The sequence below is a fragment of the Vipera ursinii genome (assembly GCF_947247035.1).
Source record: "Vipera ursinii genome assembly, chromosome: 5".
Taxonomy (NCBI): domain Eukaryota; kingdom Metazoa; phylum Chordata; class Lepidosauria; order Squamata; family Viperidae; genus Vipera; species Vipera ursinii.
The window spans coordinates 68,866,823-68,890,377 of record NC_139518.1 but is presented as its reverse complement, the minus strand read 5'-3'; the positions used below and the strand labels follow the sequence as shown (position 1 = coordinate 68,890,377).

The following is a 23,555-nucleotide window of genomic DNA, read 5'->3' as shown; positions in this document are numbered from 1 at the left end:
GGATCTTCTCCAGTTCTTTAACTTCTATTTACTATCCCCTAGTATTGCTACATCAAGGGGAGGGGAGGGAAGGGAAGGCAACAGCAATTTGAGGAAGGGAAGGGAAATAATAGTGTTTTCTTCTGAGGAATAATTCTGCAATTTCTTGAGTTTTCCACTGATACACAAATCAACCTTGATTAATGCTATTATATCTTGGGTGCCTTGATAAATTAGCTTAACAATATTTTATCTGCTCTGTTAAATTTCTTTCATTCCAGCCCACAACTTGAGTTTAAATTCAGCCATAATCCAGCACTGAAAGCTTACACTGCCTAAGCATCCTAGCTTCCTACCCCAAACCATCAAGTGTTACTAAAATAACTTTATACAGTTAACAGTTGCCAGATAACTGACCGTATTCCTAAAAGTATCACTCAAGCATGCAATTTAATTTTTATAGTCATTAAAATCTGGGCTGTTCCAAATCTGAACAAGTTTCCAATTTAAAACTTGTTCTATCATTGGTCCAATTATAAATCATATGTACGATTAATGGACAAGTCATCTAGGTTCATGTATTTTCACACTGAGTAAGGAAAGCTATAAATTTGCTTATATATAAGTTCCCACCATATTTGACTGTCAGAAAAGTCTCTAGTGCCTATGATGGCTGCAATTGTACTAGCAGCAGCAAGAGAATCAACCTAGGACTTTGTTATCAGAAAGATTCCTACCTGTTATGATGCATTCTGCCCCACCTGTAGGGCTGCTTAGTTCATTTTCTGAGATAAATGGTCTACTTGGGTTTTTATTCAGTTCTGATACGGAACAAGGCAACAGCAACTTGATGATGGTTAATCGAGATGCCAAAGGGTATTTACTCTTCATCTCTAGCCAATGACTCTCTTCCCATTGCAAAAGGAATACTGATTAAGCAATCAATATGTCATGTTTCCTGATCAGGATTCAGTGCTAAATAACAGATTTCTCAACACTTCAGGTCTCAGTTTAATTCCTTGGCTTGATTTATCAGAAACCTCAGTTATAGCTTACCTAGATTAAAATCTTTAATGCAGATCAGAATAAAGCTAACCAGTTGACTGCCAGTGAGATGCTATAAACTTTTTTTTTACCCTGGTGGAATTAAACTTGAGACTTGTTCTTCCCACCCTTCCAAATTAATAGATACTTGGCACAATACCTAGTAGTTGTTGAATGTTTACATAATGGCCATCTATCAATAGTTTTCCCACTTAAACCTTCACATAAGTTCAATTGTCCCAAATGTAAGTTTAGTTTGTGTTCTCTGAATCACACACTATTAGCTTCCAATTCAATTTGTTGTCTCACAAGCTAAGCACTTTAACTGTGTAGCCGAACATTTTGTTCAGTATTTGATACCGATACCCTTTAAACCTAATCTGAAACCTTACCATTTCATGTTTCCAAAAATATTATTCAACTTAACTTAAACAATAAATACAAAGTCCCTAGTAGTTGATTCCGAGTATGTACTCCACTAGTACATGTTTTCCATGCTTCCCATCCGAGTATGTTTATGTGTATATTTTGTCCTCAATTCCTCTACATTAGCAAAGGTATTCTACATTAAATCATCTTTTGTTTATTTTATGACAGCACATTACTCTGAGCACTAAGTAGATTTCTATCTGGTGCCTCCTAAAACATTTACATGTATAGCTACTGTGGTTGGCTAAAATGCTTTTAAAATAATAAAGTCTGGCAGTGTAAATCCTTACGGAATTTCAAAGCCTTTGCAAGAAATCAATATCCTGGAGCTATAATAAACTGAAAATGTAGTTTGGTTAATCTAGGTCTTCTCCCACTGTTGTGCAATAGCTTTTGTAACTCTCCTAAAATGATACTGTCTGCCTAATATGCCTTCATTTCTTGAGCACATATATTTGCATTCACAACTTACGCAATTTGCTAGTACAGAAACTAATGGGAACTCTGCCACTCACATTAAGTTAACTCCCCTTTCAATCCAACATAAATTTAAGGTAAAGTGATGGAAAATGCTGTTTCAAAAGAGTTGTTACTGAGCAAATGTTAGATTATTTAGAATCTAGGCTATTAAAGCTCTCTGAAATAGCTTCCCAAGTTTAAAAATATGTTATAGATTGAGGAAATTCTGAAAAACTAACATTTTGAGAAATATGAGGTATAATATTACTCTCTACATATAATTAAAAACACAAATGTCCTTCTTGATGACAATAACGATGGCGACAATGAATATGACATACAGTATGGCAAGCCTCTACAGCAGGGGTTTTCAAACTTGGCCCTTTTATGACTTGTGGACTTCAACTCCCAGAATTCTTCAGCCAGCCATGCTGGCTAAGGAATTCTGGAAGTTGAAGTCCACAAGTCATAAAAGGGCCAACTTTCTGCTGTACAGAAATATTCAGTGGAACCTCTAGTCCAGGGGTCTTCAAACTTGGTTCTTTTATGACTTGTGGACTTCAACTCCCAGAATTCCTCAGGCAGTGTGCCTAGCTGAGGAATTCTGGGAGTTGAAGTCCACAAATCATAAAAAGGCCAAGTATGAAGACCCCTGCTCTAGTCCAACTAACCTTCTTATGCTCTACACTGCTCCAAGGAATATGTGATAGAATGTTTAACAGAGGATGGGGAAAAAGAGAAAGAAGGAAGATGGTTGAGGGAGGAGACTGGGTTGATACAGAAGAAATTGTTAAGTCCAGGAGAGGAAGGAAAATAGACTAAGGTAACTCCTTCTTAACAATATTAGGTGAAACTTCTGTGGAACAATTACTTTGGTAGGCATCCAAGATTCAACGAGGTTGCCGGGGTCTGGATGGGGGACAGGAGGCTTCAACTGAACTCTGCTAAGATAGAGTGGCTGTGGATATGCACAGCCTGAGAATCTGGAGGGTTATTATCCTTAGTTCTGGATGGGATGGCACTACCCCAGACAGACCCAGTGTGCAACTTGGGGATTTTCCTAGACTGGCAGCTCCTGCTTGAAGTACATGGCAGACTTTCATTTAGTTGCAGCTGTAAAGACCAAGGTGCTGCCCATTTGGCCATCAGGGCAACTGGTTTAGAAGAAGTAAACTGTACTGATGTATGATTGGCTGACTACTAAAAAAATTTTTAAAAAAATCTGCATTATTCTTCTTGGAGAAATAAAATTATTAGTGAAAGAAATCAAGACAACCAGTGCTACCACCCAGGAGGGAAGTCCCACAAGAGAAGCAGAAAAGTCCTCACGTCTGGCTGCCTTAGTTATGTCACAAAACACTCAGAAGCACAAAATGAAAGAGAGCAGTCATGAGTGATGCACATACTCTTGCTAATCCCAATAATCCTGACATTTCATTGGTGATATAGAGGGCACCATTTGCCTACTGAATGTTTGCAAAAACATCTGGTAATCAAAGCCAGCAAGCTGGAGAACAAGCTCTACCATGCTGGAGGACTGTGTCATCCAATGCTATTGTTAGATATAGTGGCTGATTTTCTGGGAGTGCTAGGTAACACTACCAGGAGTTTGACTTGAAATTCAAGATGATGCAGTTCTTTTTTCATCTCCTCCTCCTAACTCTCTCCCTTAATCCCTGGTTTGCTAATAGAGTTGGTTGTCTTGTCAGTCAGTTCCATTATGTCTTCTACTTGTGCCTTAGAAGACCTTTCTGCAGGTCTCAGCATTTTTCAACTTCACCCAACTTGATTTTTTTATGTATTTGTGTGTTACTTATTTATTAAATTTAGATGCCATCCATTTTGCTATCCAGAGCAAGTGACACCATATAACAGCACCACCACTGCCACAGAAATATCAGACATACTTCTAAAATTAACTTTCTCCTGTTCTGGCTACCACAGCTTGATCTGTCTCTCCTTCTGATTAGCCCCTTCCTGTCAGTAGCATATCTTTTCCAGTTATAGATTGTTTGAGTGAGTCTTTTTATAGGAGGGTTGCATGTGATTAACTAGCCCTAGATTAGGGGCAGGAAAGGGGGGGGAGATTGTGGCAAGACGGGAGAAATCTTAAAGGGGATTAGCCTGGACGTGATTTAGTATATGTGTCATAGTGTTTGTGTGTATTTAGAAGTAAAACCATTTTCCATCAGTAAAGTTGGTGTAAACAAGGAGAAGGTTAAATTGCAGGATGTGGGCAATAAGAACTAAGGTCTTTCCTGCTGGGCCTTCTGGCAGAAGTCAGATAATAGAACAAGGGTCAGAATGGAGAGAAAATAAGCTGATTTGGGGAACAGTCAGAAAATTCAGAACTATAGAAAAACCTAAAGTTTGGGTGGGGTAAGAAAAAGAGGAAAAGTGGAAAAGACAAAACGGAAGGCTTGCCCAGGGGTGGGACTGCTCAAAGAATTCAGCAACACCAAAAAGTTTATAACTCATTCCACCTTTTTGAGAAGGTCTGACACTGGAAGAAGATAAAACTCAGAAAATAAGATTGGCTGAGAAAGTAATCTTGAAGAAGAGCCACAGCCAAGACAACAATCAAATAAGAGAAATCCCAAAGCCGGAGTGGAATTTGCCTCAAGACTTGACCACAACCAACCCAATTCTTTCGAGACAAGGTAGCTGGGAGGCACATTCAAAGTTGTAGGATTTGGTTACTGTAATCCTGTAATAGTAATTGACTTGGATGTTCAATTCTGGTCTACCTTGAAGAGCTGATATTAACCTTTGAAGGAAGGATTATGAATCCAGGAAGAAACAAGAGAAACTATGACAGGTAGTTCCTAACTTACAATCATTCATTTAACAAAGGTTCAAAGTTACAACTGTCTCTGAATAAGTAATTTACCACCTGTCCTCAAAGTTATGACCATTGCACCATCCCTGTTGTCACATGATCACAATTTGAGTGCTTAGCAAGTAGCTTGCATTTATGCCCGTTTTCAGTGTCCTGCAATCAGATTATCATGATCTGCAGCCTTCCCATTGCTTGTTTCTGACAAGCAATGTCAACTATGGAAGCTGGATTTGTAGACTGTGGTGATTTTCTTAATGACTGTGGTGAAAATGGTCATAAAACTGGGTTTCATCACGTGATTATTTGCTTAACCAGGGCTTTTTTTTCGCATAGAATGCTCAGAACGGAGTTCCGGCACCTTTTTTGGATGGAGCCTTGTAGGCAAGGCAGGTTGTATGACATGTGTGAGTTCCGGCACCTTTTTCTTTTACAAAAAAAGCACTGTGCTTAACTATCAGGATTGAATGGACTGAATATACACTGTATTTTAGAAAGGAGACAGGTTATTGTCTCGTATAAGGGAAAGGACAGACTGGGATACTGATTAGCTAGTTCAAAAATTTATGGCGCTTAAACTGTGTTATATTGTTAATGTGTCTATATATTGTTTTGGTCCATAAGAAGTTCACAATGATGGATAGTTTATTTCTTTCCACTGAATGATCCAGATCAGAAGGAAACTGTTTCTTAGAGACCACTGTAGATAGAAGATTTGTCAGAAGATTTTGACTAAAACAGATCGGTTTTGGAAATACATCAGGAATCAGTGTCAAATTCAGCCTGGCTTCTGCATTGCAACAGAGCTTATACAAGCAGCAGTTATGCAAGCAGATCTTATTTGGGAAAAGAAGGTATGGAATATCAAAAATGTCCCTCAAAAGGCAGCTGATTTGAAAAACAAAGGAGACAAGGAGCTGAGAAAATTAACCTCCCCTGTATTATTTTAAAATTGAAACAAAAACAAATTGGTTAGTGTTATGCTGTTAAGTCTCTGAGGCAGAATCTCTAACTCCCATAGCTACAGGCACACCCGCAGTAAATCCAATCGAGTCCCAGGATCATTGCTGCAATTTCTGAGCTTCTTTTTTGGGCCTCTTCCTAACAGCAGCCAGATTTAGAATGACTTCCTCAGTCTCCCATGTGTATCTTAAATATTTCATTCTCTGCTCCCAAACTTCAGCCCTCAGGTTTCTCAACCATGGCCTTTTAAAGATATATGGACTTCAACTCCCAGAAGTCTTAAAATGATTAAGGCTGAGAAATACTGCCTCAGGCTATCCCTCCCAACCTCAGCTAAGAGCAGCTTTCACTCGAATGATCTCTGGTATTTCTCGAGCAGGAAAATCCAAACTTTAACTGCAAAGCACTACAATCGTTGTGCCCAACACAGCACAGAAGACTTGAAACAGTGCCACTGAATATCAGCACATTTCCTTTTGCACACAGGTTTTGTTCCAAGTTTCAGACATTCAAAACAGTATTTTGAGTAGAAACACACAAAGCACATTTGAAAGCTTAGCAGAATTCCAAATGTCTGTATCCCAACCATTTTTAACTTTTTGTTGTTGGCAAGTCCATCTTGGACAAATCTGTGTCAGTGTTCCTCAATCTTGGCCACCTGATGTGTGGACTTCAACTCTCAAAGTTCCCCAGCCAACTTGGATGGCTGGAGAATTCAAAGAACTGAAGTCCATACATATTCAAGTGGCCAAGGTTGAGAAAACACTGGTCTATATAATTTCCTTGAGAACATTTTCAAAAGTGGCTTGCCCTTGCCTTCTTCCTACGGCTGAGAGAATGCCTTTGTGCCTAAGGCTTGACTAAAACAATTACCCCGTTTCTAGCCTGATGCCCTTAACCAGAACAGCAAACTGTTTTTATTTGTAGCAGGGAAAAAGAAGGAAAAATGGAGGTAAACTCAAAGATATCCAAATGCAGAGAAATACTGCAAAAATTCTTTTGCATTAAAAAAGAAATAAATATACCAGGCATTCTAATCAGTACACATTGGTCTATCTGAGTCCTTCGGGAAAGGGCGGTATTGTTGTTGTTAGCTGCGAAGTCGTGTCCGACCCATCGCGACCCTATGGACAACATTCCTCCAGGCCTTCCTGTCCTCTACCATCTTCTGGAGTCCATTTAAGCTCACGCCTACTGCTTCAGTGACTCCATCCAGCCACCTCATTCTCTGTCGTCCCCTTCTTCTATTGCCCTCGATCTTTCCCAGCATTAGGCTCTTCTCCAGTGAGTCCTTCCTTCTCATTAGGTGGCCAAAGTATTTGAGTTTTAGCTTCAGGATCTGGCCTTCTAAAGAGCAGTCAGGGTTGATCTCCTCTAGGACTGACCGGTTTGATTGCCTTGCAGTCCAAGGGACTTGCAGGAGTCTTCTCCAGCACCATAGTTCAAAGGCCTCAATTCTTTGGCGAAGGGCGGTATATAAATCTAATAAAATCTAAAATCTAAATCTATCAAAAATGTTCCCCTCTCTATGGTACGCCAGAATCAGCAAGACACAGCTCTTATTAAGCTAGTGTTTTGCAATCTTGGCAAGTTTAAAATGCATGGACTTCAGTATCCAGAATTCCCCAGTTAGACAGTGTTCTCAAAAGTAAATTTTTCCTTCTAACAAGAATAAGAAATATGAAGGAAAAAAAATAAAAGTAAGAAGTTCAACAACAGTAACTTTCTAAACCATTTTGAATGATACAGTTTAGCTGTTTCCATCAGAGGCTTTGATTTGAGCCATATACCAGGTATTGTGTAAGAGCACAGTGGTTAGAATGCAGTATTGCAGGCTAACTCAGCTCACTGCCAGGAGTTCGATTCTGACCAGCTCAAGGTTGACTCAACTTTCAAATCCTCCAGAGGTCAGTAAAATGAGGACCCAGATTGTTGGGGACAGTATGCTGATTCTGTAAATCGCTTAGAAAGGGCTGCAAAGAACTATGAAGCAGTATATAAATCTAAGTACTAAATGCTATTGCTATTGTATATACCAGTGTTGCTTCATCTTTTTTCTTATAGGGAAAGTATATTTTCAACTTGTCTTGCAACCTTTAACTAGAGAATAAACAAATCAATGATCCTTGTTGTAGTTAAAATTTGGTCTGATTATTTATTGCTTGTATAGTAATGTGCAACTTGTCTTGCAACCTTTAACTAGAGAATAAACAAATCAATGATCCTTGTAGTTAAAATTTGGTCTGATTATTTATTGCTTGTATAGTAATGTGCTTGTCAGCCTATTAGAGAATGAACAGTGTGTGTGCTGTTACATTTCCTGGAGATTCTACCAAAACTTTTATTATTTACACCAAACTCAAGTGCCCACTGCTTGCACATTCAAAACAAACAACTAAAATATTGCAGTTTTAAAATGTAATTGGAATATGTATATAGTACACAAATGAGAGTCAGTTCTGTGTAATGATTTAAGCTCCAGGCTAGATGCCTGGAAACCATGAGTTCTAGTCCTGCCTTAGGCACAAAGCCAGCTAGGTGTCTTTGGGCCAATTCCTCTTCCAACCCTAGAAATAGTCTGCGTGCGCGCATACACACACAGAGAGAGAGAAAGGGAGAGAGAGGGAGGGAGAGAGAGAAAACACAATGTAATTCTTTCCTAAAACCACAGTATGAAATCATGTTCCTTCCTAAGAATTTGCAATTTAAATAGGGGCAATATATTTCAAATTCAAAATACATAATCTTGAGTAGGAACTACTGTTCCAAGCACAAAACAGCTTTCAAATTATAAATGGGAAGTTTTGCATATCTATTTAGTTAATATTAAATTGCTTATTTCATAACTGCTGTTAGAATTGAAAGGGAAAAATACACCAAGCAAATAAATAAAAAAGTTTCAAATCTATACTATTATGGGAATAAGCCCAACTGGAATGAACCAGACTTAAGGTAAAGGTAAAGTAAAGGTTCCCCCGCACATGCGTGCTAGTCGTTTCCGACTCTAGGGACCGGTGCTCATCTCCGTTTCAAAGCCGAAGAGCCAGCGCTTGTCCGAGGACGTCTCAGTGGTCATGTGGCCGGCATGACTAGACGCCAAAGGCACACGGAACGCTGTTACCTTCCCACCGCAGTGGTCCCTATTTTTCTACTTGCATTTTTACGTGCTTTCGAACTGCTAGGTTGGCAGAAGCTGGGACGAGTAACAGGCGCTCACTCTGCTACGCGGCACTCGGGATTTGACCCGCCAAACTGCCGACCTTCTGATCGACAAATTTTATTTAATTTTATTTAAAGAATAATTTACTATTTTTTCCAACCATGTGAGACTTCTATCAGAAGAATCTAACATTTCCATAAATGTTAAATCAAAGTGAAGAGTTTTTCTTTCTATAATGCTTTGGAATGTTAAATCTTTAAACCAGCTAAAGGATATTACATCTTCATGCTATTTTATATTTATTTATTTATTTATTTATTTATTAGTTTTTATAAACCGCCCTTCTCCCGAGGGACTCGGGGCGGTGTACAGAGGAAGGAATGTATACAGATTGAACAATAAAAATAATAAGAAACACTAATGAAAACAAACTGGGACCCCAATTAACGCTATCATGCCAGGCCGGACTGCTGGAACAGGAAAGTTTTTAAGTCGCGACGAAAGGTACGGAGGTCAGGGGCCATCCGGATTTCGGTTGGTAAGCTGTTCCAGAGGGCTGGCGCACCCACTGAGAATGCCCTCCCCCTGGGGGCCACCAGCCGACATTCCTTGAGCGGTGGCACCCTGAGGAGGCCCTCTCTGTGGGAGCGCACAGGACGGTGGGGTGCTGACATTGGCAGAAGGTGCTCATTTGAAAAGTATATCAAAAATGGATAAAGCCTATGACAACATTACTAAGCATCTGGACAGATTTTGACCCGCCAAACTGCCGACATTCTGATCGACAAATTTTATTTAATTTTATTTAAAGAATAATTTACTATTTTTTCCAACCACGTGAGTCTTCTATCAGAAGAATCTAACATTTCCATAAATGTTAAATCAAAGTGAAGAGTTTTTCTTTCTATAATGCTTTGGAATGTTAAATCTTTAAACCAGCTAAAGGATATTACATCTTCATGCTATTTTATATCCTTTCATTTGAAAAGTATATCAAAAATGGATAAAGCCTATGACAACATTACTAAGCATCTGGACAGATTTTGAAGAGCTATAATAATGAGTCTTTATCCTGACATACCTTTATCCTGACATATCCTTTAAAGTATCAAATATTCAACATATTTTATATAAAAATCTGAATGATTGAATTAATATATTGAAAATAGGTGCTTGTGAACTCAAAATAGGTCATTTTAGAATTTAGCTATTCAACTTCCTTAGAGAATATAAAAACCTCATTACTATAGTTCCTGGCTTAGGGGAAATAAATGTAAGGGGTGTGTGGTGGAAATAAAAACAAATATGCAGCCAACCTGAACCCCTTGCAAAACAAAAAGTTGTATTCATTGTTCTGCATGACAACTACATTAAAATAGCAACACAACTTCAAGAATTAAAATGGAATTTTTCTTTTTAAGTGAAATTAAATAGATTATCTGAATTCTATATTATTCTGAAACCAAAATATTCTGTCTAAAATTATGAATCTCTGAAAGACTAAGATTGCATTTGTATATCGCACCTACAGGATGAGGTACACAAATTATCTCAGGTTTACATACTGTGCTGCTTCTTTCAAACAGAAAGAACGAAGTGGGTAGGTAAAACATGTATGACTAGTGCAGGTATGTGAAACCATGACTTCTTAGGATGACATGTAAAAAAGATCTGTAATAAATTCTGAACCACTTAACATCAATGAACCAAACACTTTTATTCTGCCCAGATAAGCAGGTATAACATTTGCACAAAAGGATTTTGGATGTGAGAACAAGTTCTGAGAATAAGAAAACATGTAAGTACCCATTTCCAAAATGATCGATTGGCACCATCCAACATCCTTCACAAGGGACAAGCTTTGTCTCCTTTACATCAAAATGGCACTAGAAAAAGAGCAAAACCCTCTCTGCCTTGGTTTGTATTTAAAAGTAGAATACTGAATATTTAACCTCCTTCTTAAAATATTTTTACTAATCAGAACTGTCTTCTGGTGAGTACAGGTAATACTCAACTTATGACCATGTTTAGTAGTTTAGTGACCATTTGAAGTTATAACAAGTGATTTATGACCATGTTTCGCACTTATGATCATTGCATCATGCCCAAAGTCATGGTGATCAAAATTTGGACACTTGGCAACTGGCATGCATTTATGAGTTGCAGGATCCTGGGTCATCTGAGACCATCTTTTTCAACCTTCTGACAAGCAAAGTCAGTGAGGAAGCCAGATTCACTTAACAACTCTGTTGCTAATTTAATAATTGTGACAAGAAAATCATAAAATGGAGCAAAGCTCACTTAAAAATTAACTTGCTTACCAACAGAAATTTGGGCCCAATTGAGGTTGTAAGTCGTGGACTATCTGTAACTGCTTCCAATCCAGGCTGCAGAAAACTAAGCTCCATTATTAAATTGTGAAAAGCACTAATTGAGAAATGAAACCGATAGCATAGAAATTGAATAAACAAATAAAAATAAATTCCCAATGAGGTACACAGTAACCTTAAGCTGATGTTGCAATATTATGACCCTTTTTTGAGACTGAACCCTCCACAATTACCGGTAATAAGTTTTTGAACAAAAAATGAATTAGGACTCAAGAGTTTGATGTAGATTATTTGGGAAAAATAATGTTCGGAAAGTATCTCAGTGTCAAAGAACTGCTTGAGATAAATTGGAACCTTCCGGCTTTACATAAAATATCACTGAACTGCAAGTCAAGTGTAAGGTACTGCTCCTATCTCATTTAAAAACGGAATCCCAGGCCTCTGTTCAAACCAGAACTAGAAGGATCCAGCTGATAATCAACTGTGAAGCCTTAAGATCCAATTTAGGAAAGGCAGGGAGCAGAATTAGACTCAAATTATGTGTACAAAAAACAAGAACATAGAAAAGACAGGAGACATTTCAGTCATAAATACATCTCAAGCCCTCAGCTAGAATTCAGCAATCCTATCTTGAAACTTCTGTTATCTCAGCTCTTCGTGAGATCCTTGGTATCTTTTTGCCTTTACACAACCCTAATTTAATATCTTGATTCCTCTTTTCCTTCCTCCTTTCCAAATGATTTGACCTTTTCCATTTAAACAAACTCTAAAATTATTATTAAAAATCAAGAAGAACAAAGGCAATTCATATATTCAGCTAGGAGCCCCGAGTCAGGAACTGATATTAATTTTCCTTTAGGAATAAAGTAGCCTTGACTAGTTAGACATAGTATAACTGCACAGATGATTATCCAATTCTTTAGACTGAAGAGGTCTGTTTTACATGGGCTAACATAAAATGACGCATAGAGCAAATTAACAAGATGAACATTAAAGATAATTAGAACTGAAGCACATAATTCTAATAACTGCAGTGCTAGATATAAAAACAAATAACTACATTAACCTTAATTCTTACTTTATTAACTTGATTTGTCTCTTATTCCCCATCTCATTAAAAATGCAAAGCTAAATTACTTTTTTCATTTTTTTTTACTTTCTTACTGTTAAGAAAAGCATTACTTCACACTTTATTATGGATTTTTCCACTAGTCTATTAAAAATATATATAATAAAATATTAAATGACTATAGTTCTAAGAAAATATTTATAGGTGAACCAACCTACATAGACTGAGACATGGATAACGAAATGTGACAAGCATAACTCAAAATAATGTAGATCACAATAACAATCTGAATAAATTAATGCGATGATAAAATTCATGGATTTTCTGATCATATGGTAATATGCCTCTCAGCTATAATTATTTTATTCTTGTAAAATAAATGGTTGCTGCAGATTATGATTATATTCTTAAATATTATATTTATTATATATTTTATTTATTTATAAAACATATTGGGCGCCCATCTTACCATAGGGTAACTCTGGGAGGCTTACAGCTTCATATACAATTAAAACATAGAAAGTTAAAACCAGACAGTAAAAACAAAGGAGACACGGAGAGGATGGGGGGATCTTTGTTGTATGATGTGTGTGAGTTCTGGCACTTTTTTCCCCCACAAAAAAAGCACTGGTAAAATGTATAACTCCAGTATCATAAACCATGTTAAACCATAATAGATTCTGATTCTTTCAAAATATATACTGAACTTTTCATTGTATTTCATTATTAAATAATAGCAGCATTAGAAATACTCTTGATTTTTTCACTTGTTAACCTCTTTCCAGAGATATTTTTTTTTAAAAAAAAACCAAGCTGTTTTCTCTTTCATTTCTTTTTAGAAATGTGCCTATTAATATCTCAAATTTGGTTTAAAACAGTCTTTTTTGTACTGTGAAAGCAATACAAACTTATTTTCTTTGAAACCGCATTTTTAATCAGTATATGCTGCATTTAAAGTAAATCAATAGAATTTTCATATGTTTAAGGAAGAATAAATAGCTAGAGAATTGTGTCTGATGATTGCTTGAAGTGCTAAGGCCAGGGAGCAATTTTCAAGCTGTAGCTTCACTTAAATCAAAATGCCTTGGGGCATCCTCGGGTTATGTTTCTTATCCTACTGTCATGTTTAGTGATTGCCCTGAATCTGAAGGAGATGACAGAATTTTAAAAACCCACCCATCTAAAAATGGAGCACTAAACTTCCTAGAATAATTTTGGAGATCAGGTATCTCATCTTTACACAAAGAGCATAGGTTATACAAATAACTCAAATTAGCATGAACAAAGTTGTTTGAATAACATATTTATTGAAAGTCAAATGTTATGAAATTTTCCTGCAATTTTTTTAAACATATATTTATATTAATTTACTTTGTAATAGCATATGTTTTAAAACATATAAAATATTTTAAAAAATAAAGTAAAAGGGGCAGAAACCAAGTTTCGTGTAGCAGTTAAAGCAGCTTCTAGGCTGGAAACTGCAGACTGCGAGTTTTCTAGCCTCATAGCTAGAATTCAGAAGGAACTGAAGCTGATTTTTTTTTAAAAAAAGTTGAAATTGATCCAACTTTAACTACACCAAATTATCTAATTCAGGGGTCTTCAACCTTGGCCCTTTTCTGACGTGTGGACTTCAATTCCCAGAGTTCCTCAGCCAGGCATGCTGGCTGAGGAATTCTGGGAATTGAAGTACACAAGTCAGAAAAGGGCCACATTTGAAGACCCCTGATCTAATTATATAGTATTGACTTGTCAATAAATATGTGAACAGCTCCTTAAGCCTCCTTAAAATCCTATAAAAGGAAGAAATACTTATCAAACTTTTTTTCCTTCAGAATTAGTAGATTAAAAATCATTGCATTGCTTGTTAACCACCTCCTTCCATGGCAGATATAATGCCTACCTGGCACTTTGATTGTCAGATCTTACATGGGCTTCATACAAACACAGGTTTACTGCACTTTTAAAACAGAATTGGGGGAAAAGAATCAGGGCTATTTGTTCAGAAAACCAGTATAGAACAAAAATGTGTATACACTTGGCCCTTTCCAAAACTACTTTCCACCACTTTGTAGAGACTGAGTCTCTGCCATGCATTCCCATTACTCCATGTCACAAGCTCATTTGGGCCAAGATTCCAAAAGAATGAGTTTCGACAGAACTGAACAATTCCAGGAAAAGAAGTGGGGTGAAGTGCTGCAATTGTTGGCAATGGTGGAGGAGTGTGATTAAAATGGAACTTCTCCCCAAGTTTCTTTTCCAAAAGAATAGTTAAACATCAGACGATTTCAACAGAAAGAGGTCTAGTGAATCTACGTTTTGGTATTTGTGTGTTGGTATGTTGAAGAGAGAAGGGAGACAGCATTATGGCTCATTATGAATTGCAAGCTACCCCACTACTTTCAACAAGTTTGTTTTCAAACAAGTACACATGTACTAGACTACAGCTTTAGGCAAGACCCACTGAATGGTAATGCAAAATCATCTTTTGTGAGCCCAGTGATCCTTGTGTCCTTTAATTCCCAGGTAAATACACATATTGGCTCTGCCTTTCAGAAAATAAATGCTCTTTCAGATGACAACGTACTTGAAGGAAATATAGCTGGTACATCCCACTCCACCAAAAGTAATTTGGTTTGCCCCATAAAAGGGAATAAGCTAGTCACTGATCAGCTGGCAGCAAGACTACTTTGAGATATTTCACTCATCTTCACAAAATGAGGACCTAGGGCCAGCAGCTAATTTCTCTCCATTCCTGGGGGGAAGAGGAGGAGGGAGGATTGGAAATTAGGACAATTACACTACCACACTTTTCTGCTGGCTCACAGACTATAGGAAAGCATTATGTGCCCACCCTTGCCCTCAGAAAAAGAAACAATGAATGAGTAGGATCTACTCGAGGTTTATAGAGGTTCCATTTATCATGATCTGAGCAGACCAATCTCAGATTTGGTTACATTCCTTCAGATGCTAGTTTTTAGATTTATTTAGCCAAATATTTAATATATCAATGTTTTAAAGTAAGTTTCTCTTGAATCCATTGCATTAAAATGAGTTTTTAAAAACCTGAAGTCCACAGATTGAGAATGACTTTATGAGCTATTAGGATCAACTGCATGGCATGGGTCCAGTCTACTTGAGGAACTGTCTCCGCACTAGGACTGCCCCACCCCACCCACGCTGGCACAGAAGGCATACTGTGAGCTCCACCAGTCAAGGAATTCCAACTGGCAGGGTCCAGAAGGGCCTTCTCTGCCATGGTTCCTGCACTTTGTGACATCTTACTCTTCCAGGTGAGATTGGTTTCCACCCGTCTGTACTTCCACATGAACCTGAAGAAATGGTTCTGCCAGATGACTTGGGGCTCTAATGGGGAAACATCACAGTGGTTGTTGAATTAAGACACAATCCCAACTCTCCCCTCACACACCCTATTTCCCCACTTCCCATCTTTTAACTGTATCTTGATTGGGATTTCTATTTTTACTCTTTATTTGATAGGTTTTTAATGTTTTAATGCTAGAAACCGCCCAGTCATTTGCTACAAGATGGGCAGCAAATAAATTCAATTAAGTAATTAATTAATTAATGCAGCACAAAAGACCCTACAAGCTTGTCAGTTTTTTGGATATTACCATCAGCTGAGATGTTACAAAAAGCAGAGGATGGGTAAAAAAACAAGACAGTCTAAAAGTAAAATAAATGAGACAAAAATAAATGTCTTAAGCATTGTAAAACATTCCAATCTATCAAGACCCTTGTAACAAAAAAATGTGATGACCTGCCAAATATTACTTTCTTTTTCACCCATTTTATATATATATTTGGAAGCTACATGGTTAGATGATTTTGGACTTGATTTGACATTTGATCTCCACCAAAAGGCCAAGCAGCTTTAAAATTATTAACTGTTTGCATTTCGCCCTTATTATGCCTCAGAATCTGAAGTGCAGTTTTGAGGTTTCCAATACAAATAATATATACTTACATTTGCATACTATGAATAAAAATGTATGCATAAGAATTCATTTTTTCTGGAAAAATGTTTACAAAAGGATATTAAGAAAATGCATATAAAAATCTGTAAATTAAAACAGTACATACAAGTTTGGATATGAACATTCTTACACCCTGGAAATGTAGAGAAGGGAAATCAGAAGAGAGATATTCTGGAAAGACTCTGGTGTGGCAGAATTTTTTTAAAAAAGGATCCAGGAATCAACAGATCTTTTAACTGTCTGCAATCCAAAATGCTATCTCTGCTACTGAATTTTGGCAGCAAAGCTTGCTCTGAAATGCTTTCATAATAGTTTACACATTGTCAAGAAGAGTGGGGCAGGTGTTTCAAATTCTTTCCAATTTTTTCCAGTTGTGTCCTGTGACTTAAAATATTTTTGCCAGTACTCTAAATTAGTGTTCTGCTTAGCTGTGTAATTCAGAATTCTGCAGACCCAACCAAATCTGATGTTGACAATTTTTTGTCTAATACTCTATATAGAGATGTTACTTAGCACACATAGGAAAAGCAGATGTTTTAAATTCATTTTAAGCGCTCCCACTTTTTACAAATTGCAAAATGCTTCTAGCCATATTATTTCTTCACCCTCTTGAATGAGAACAACTTCCACTTTTATTTATTTATCCAACAGTCTATCAGTAAATGACCACACACATCACCTTCCCGATTACAACAATAGACACAGTTACTTCCACTCTCTGTTCCCATCTCTGCTGCAAGAGCCACTATTCTTTCTAGTCCATAGGAGAGAAAAAGAAGGGTCATTATTATATTTATTTATTTATTTATTTTATTAGACTCATATACCGCCCTTCTCCCGTAGGACTCAGGGCGGTTCACAAGGTTTTTTAAAAACAATACACAAGTTACAAAAATTAAAAACAATTAAAATAATTACACTAACCTTGAACTAAAATCCCCAATTACAATTAAAATACAATTAAAACCCCAGTTAATACTCTCAGTCCAGGCCAGAAAGCTCGAAGAGCCAGGTCTTCACGTCCTGGCGGAATGAGCGAAGGTCAAGGGCAGTCCTAAGCTCTACAGGCAGCAATCTTTTACCGGCGGTACCCTGAGAAGACCCTCCCTGTGGGAGCGCACAGGACGAAGGGAGCTTGATGCCGGCAGCAGGTGTTCCCTCAGATATCCCGGACCCAAGTCATTTAGGGCTTTATAGGTCATCACCAGCACCTTGAATCTCACCAGGAGGGCAACCGGAAGCCAATGCAGCTCGCATTGGAGTAGAGGTGTTACATGGGAGTATCAGGAAACCCCCATCACAACCTGCGCGGCTGCATTCTGCACCAGCTGGAGGCTCTGAGTGGTCCTCAAGGGCAGCCCCATGTAGAGAGCGTTGCAGTAGTCCAATTGGGAGGTCACGAGCGCATGAGTGACTGCGCGTAGGGCATCTTGGTCCAGGTAGGGCCGCAACTGGCGCACCAGGTGAACCTGGGCAAAAGCCCCCCTGGTCATGGCTCCTATATGGTCTTCAAAACTGAGCCGCGAATCCAGGAGGACACCCAAGTTGCGAGCCCTATCGATGGGGGGTAACACCTCACCCCCCATCATTAGAGATGGAATGGGCTGGTTAGTCCGAGATGCCGGTATGCACAGCCACTCAGTCTTGGCAGGATTGAGACGAAGCCTAATTATATAAGGTCATTAAAGCTAGCTTGGTCCAGTGTTTAAGGCACAAGGCTATAAAGCAAGAGACTGTAAGTTCAAGTCCCACCTTAACCACAAAAGCCAGCTGGGTGACTTTGGGACAGTCATTCTCTCTCTCAGCCCAGCTCACCTCCTAGGTTGTTGTGGGGAAAATGGGTGGATACGTTTGCCACCTTAAGTTATTTGTAAAATAATAAAGGTGGGGTAATAAACAAACAAACTCCACTATATTCAAATAACACTTTTCATAAGTACAAAGTTTTATTCCCTTAGCTTTGTAGGTTACTGAAGTATTTTTAACACATGCATTAGTTCTGGTAGCTACAGTAAATTAATATAGTAAATTAATACCCATTAGTTATTCTATACTGAATTGAAGAATTCAGTACTACTCTTTTTTCTCTTTCTTTATTCAAAACACTTAATATAGTAAGCCTACTATATTGAATAATATTCTGAAACAGGGAACTAGGAAAACTATTGTGTCCCTGGCCTGCTAATACTAATAACCTTTCAAACAAGGGTAAAAGTATAATGAGTAGATACCTTCAATATGCTTCCCAAATATCAGTCTTGTTATTAAAAGGTCTACTACATCCATGATTCTGCCTTCCTATTACTTACTAGGATAAACAAAGAATCTAATGTAGAGATCAAGTTGCAAATATAGTACCCCATATATTTTATTTTCAAAAAGTAGTAAACTGAGTGTGAAAAGGGCATGCTTGTAATCAAAATATTAAAAGCTAGATATTACATATACACTGGTTTGCCACATCACAGCTGATTTGATGTACATCTAATTTCAGAAACAGTAGACACTCAATTTGCATTTTGTTCCTGTTAAGCCTGATTCACTGACACTTTTCCTTCACTTTCATAGCAATACCAATAACGTTCGAACTTACATACCGCCTCATAGTGCTTTTACAGCATGCTCTGGGTGGTTTAAAATGTCAACATATTGTCCCCCAAAATTTGGGTCCTCATTTTACCAACCTCAGAAGATGGAAGGCTAAATCAAGGATTGAAATCCTGGCTGTGGGAAGAGTTAGCCTGCACAGTGCATGCTATCCACTGTGCCACCATTCAACTGTCATAAGCCTGTAACTCTAAACAGCATGTTCTTCCAGTCATCACTCATCTTGAATTATTCCACAGCTGAGATTGGACTCCAATTAGTGCTCATGCTCCCAAAACTTCATGTCCTATCAGAAAACACACATTAGAAGGTGCATTCTTCCCAAACAGGAAGAAAAAGCAGATGAAAGCAACAATGCAGTGCCAAAAAAGCAGCATATTCAAAAAATTATAGTGCATGTTAGAGCTCTTTTGGGTTTGGAGATGTGTAATTCAAGATGTGGTATATCACCTGTTGGCTTCAAGCTACAACTTTAGTGTCCATTGTAATAAATGTGCTTGGATCTATAAAGGCGGTCCTTATTTAGTGACTTCATTTAGCAACCATTTGCAGTTATAACAGTGATGAAAAAGTAAATTTGTGAGCACAATCCTTGCAATTACAACCTTTGTAGGTCTGTAAAGCAAAAAAAAAAGTTGAACTAAGATTATAAGCATAGTTGTGACTTCACTTAACGACTAAGTTGCCTGTCATGATTATAGTGGTGAAGGCTACCTATAGTTAAGCTCCGATATTGTTGTTCTTAACTGAATTTTTATAATATATTTATTTTCTCATTTCGGGGTTGTTTAATGTGGGAACAGATGCAACTGAAAGTATGTGCATTTTAATATCAATCCTGTGACAAATAAATGCAAATTATTATCCAATAAATAAGTACTTGTACTAGATATTAAAACATGAAGAAGAATCATGATTAGAAATAGTTATTTCTTATTGTTTCAATCTGATTAAGTAAAATTATTAGGTCATAGAAAATGGAGCCAATTGAACTGCAGCCATAGAAAAGAAGTATATTTCACTGAACCTCCATTTCCATGCACATATGGAAAGGCTGGCTTTCTTGTTTCACAGTAAATATATTTCCTGGGAAGGAGAGAATCCTTGCTTTGCATTGTCTGAACATATGTTTAGAAGTATGCTATACTTCCTATGGCCCTATTACGGGACAGGCCGTATATGGTTGAAGGAATTTGAAGGGGTCAGTGACCCTTCCCCTTTATTTCCCATCCTGAATTGACAGAGCAGTTGATCATTTCAGCTATAGAGCCTCAGCAAAACTAAGGCAGCCAGTTATTTCATAAATGGCATCCTTACTAACAACAGAGCTGCAGTCTAATCCTTATGTTAAGACATATCCTGATTAAATAAGGAAAGAAACAAGATGTTTCAAGATAAGAAGCTTCAGCACATCAGCTCATTAAAAATCAGAACTGGGGGAAAAAAATCAAGACATTTAAAGGAAATTACTAATGCAGAAAGTATCCACATGTTGTACAAATGAACAGAATTACTGAAGCAATAAATTTGAGAACACTGAATGTAGCTCAAATACTGAGAATACAAACTATAATCAACAAAGATATGTTCATAAAAAAGTGAAGGAAAAATTTAATCAACCCTTTTATTCGGCAAGATGGAACAGGATAATATTGACAACTTACAGGATGCTGGTAAAGACTACAATTCTGCAAAGAATGTATGGGACGCGGTGGCTCAGTGGGTTAGGACGCTGAGCTTGTCGATCAGAAGGTCGGTAGTTTGGCAGGTCGAATCCCGAGTGCCACGTAACAGAGTGAATGCCTGTTACTCGTCCCAGCTTCTGCCAACCTAGCAGTTCGAAAGCACATAAAAAATGCAAGTAGAAAAATAGGGACCACTACGGGGGGAAGGTAACAGCGTTCCGTGTGCCTTTGGCATCTAGTCATGCCGGCCACGTTACCACAGAGACGTCCTCGGACAAACACTGGCTCTTCGGCTTTGAAACGGAGATGAGCACTGGCCCCTAGAGTCGGAAACGACTAGCACACATGTGCGGGGGAACCTTTACCTTTGCATATACATACATATATATATATATATGTAGATGTAGATGTATATATATGTACATATATATATGTATATATGTATATTAAATACTTAGTAGCAATTGAGAGGTGTCCAATATGCTACTGGGGAAGAGCAGAGGACTACATACTAGTAGCGCCAGAAAGAATGAAGCGACTGGGCCAAAGCAGGAAGGACACTCAGCTGTGGATGCATCTGGTGGTGAAAGGAAGTCCGATGCTGTAAAGATTTTTGCTCCATAGGAACCTGGAATTTAAGATCCATGAATCAAAGCAAGCTGGACGTGGTCAAACAAGAGATGACAAGACTGAACATCGACATCTTAGGAATCAGCGAACTAAAATGGACAGGAATGGGTGAATTTAATTCGGATGACCATCAGGTATACTACTGCGGGCAAGAATCCCTCAGAACAAATGGAGCAGCCTTCAGTCAATAAAAGAGTAGGAAAAGCAATACTGGGATACAACCCCCAAAATGACAGAATAATCTCAGTGCAAATCCAAGGCAAACCATTCAATATCACAGTAGTCCAAGTCTATGCCCCAACCAGTGGTGCTTAAGAGGATGAAATTGACCGGTTCTATGAAGCCCTACAGCACCTTATAGAACTAACAAGAAACAATGATCTCCTTATCATCATGGGGGATTGGAATGCTAAAGTAGGAAGCCAAAAGATAACCGGAATAACAGGCAAGTTTGGCCTTGGAGTACAAAATGTAGCAGGGCACAGGCTGATAGAATTTTGTCAAGAAAATACGATGGTCATAGCAAACACTCTGTTCCAACAACCCAAGAGATGGCTCTACACATGGACATCACCAGACGGCCAACATAGAAATCAGATTGAAAATGTGCTCTGCAGCCAAAGATGAAGAAGCTCTATACAGTCAGTAAAAACAAGACCAGGAGCTGACTGTGGCTCAGACCATGAGCTTCTCATTGCAAAATTTAGGCTTATATTGAAGAAAGTGGGGAAAAGCACTAGGCCACTCAAGATATGAACTAAATCATATGCCTGATGAATACACAGTAGAGGTGACAAATAGATTTAAGGAATTAGATCTGATAGACAGAGTGCCTGAAGAATTATGGACAGAGGTTCACAACATTGTACAAGAAGTAGCAACTAAAACCATCCCAAAGAAAAAGAAATGCAAGAAAGCAAAATGGCTGTCTGAGGAAACTTTGCAAATAGCTGAGGAAAGAAAGGAAGCGAAAGGCAAGGGAGAAAAAGAAAGATATGCCCAATTGAATGTAGAATTCCAGAGAATAGCTAGAAGAAATAAGAATGCCTTCTTAAATGAACACTGCAAAGAAATACAGGAAAACAATAGGATAGGGAGGACCAGAGATCTTTTCAAGAAAATTGGAGATGAAGGGAGTGTTTCATGCAAAGATGGGCATGATAAAGGACCAAAATGGCAGGGACCGGAAAAATTACACAGAACTATACAAGAACGAGCTTAACGTCCCAGATTACCACAATTGGGTGGTCACTGACCTCGAGCCACACAACCTAGAATGTGAAGTGAAATGGGCCTTAGGAAAGCTGAGAAGCAACAAAGCTAGTGGAGGTGACAGTATTCCAGCTGAGCTATTCAAAATATTAAAAGACGATGCAGTAAAAGTGCTACACTCAATTTGCCAGCAAATTTGGAAAACTCAATAGTGGCCACAGGATTGGAAAAGGTCAGTTTACATTCCAATTCCAAAGAAAGGCAATGCCAAAGAATGTTCAAAGTATCGCACCATTGCACTCATTTCACATGCTAGTAAAGTTATGCTTAAAATCCTACAAGCTAGTCTCCAGCAGTATGTGGATCGAGAACTACCAGAAGTACAGGCAGGATTTCAAAGAGGCAGAGGAACTAGAGATCAAATTGCCAATTTATGCTAGATCATGGAGAAAGCTAGGGATGAGTTCCAGAAAAACATCTACTTCTGCTTCATTGACTATGCTAAAGCATTTGATTGCGTGGATCACAACAAACTGTGGCAAGTTCTTAAAGAGATGGGAATACCAGACCATCTTATTTGTCTCTTGAAAAACCTATATGCGGGTCAAGAAGCAACAGTGAGAACTGGACACGGAACCACTGATTGGTTCAAAATTGGGAAAGGAGTCCGGCAAGGCTGTATTCTGTCACCTTGCCTATTTAACTTATATGCAGAGCACATCATGAGAAAGGCAGGGCTAGATGAATCAAAAGTTGGAATTAAGATTGCCGGGGGAAATATCAACAACCTAAGATATGCAGATGATACCACTCTAATGGCAGAAAGTGAAGAGGAACTAAAGAGCCTCTTGTTGCAGGTGAAGAAGGAGAGTGCAAAAGTGGGCTTGAAACTCAACATTAAAAAAAAAGATCATGGCATCCGGGCCTCTCAATTCCTGGAAAAAATGGGGAAGAAATGGAGGTAGTGACAGATTTTATTTTCCTGGGCTCCAAGATCACCGCATATGGGGACTGCAACCAAGAAATTAAAAGACGCTTGCTCCTGGGGAGGAAAGCAATGGCAAATCTAGACAGAATGCTAAAAAGCAGAGACGTCACCTTGCCAACAGAAGTGCATGTAGTCAAGGCTATGGTTTTCCCAGTTGCAATGTATG

At 38.2% G+C, this 23,555-nt stretch overlaps 1 protein-coding gene across 1 annotated transcript in view; it reads right to left on the bottom strand.

The window, feature by feature from the left end:
- ADGRA1 (adhesion G protein-coupled receptor A1) overlaps positions 1-23,555 on the bottom strand; it is a gene marked incomplete at both ends in the record, with an annotated part of 473,204 nt that overhangs the window by 436,005 nt on the left and 13,644 nt on the right. The window lies entirely within an intron of this gene.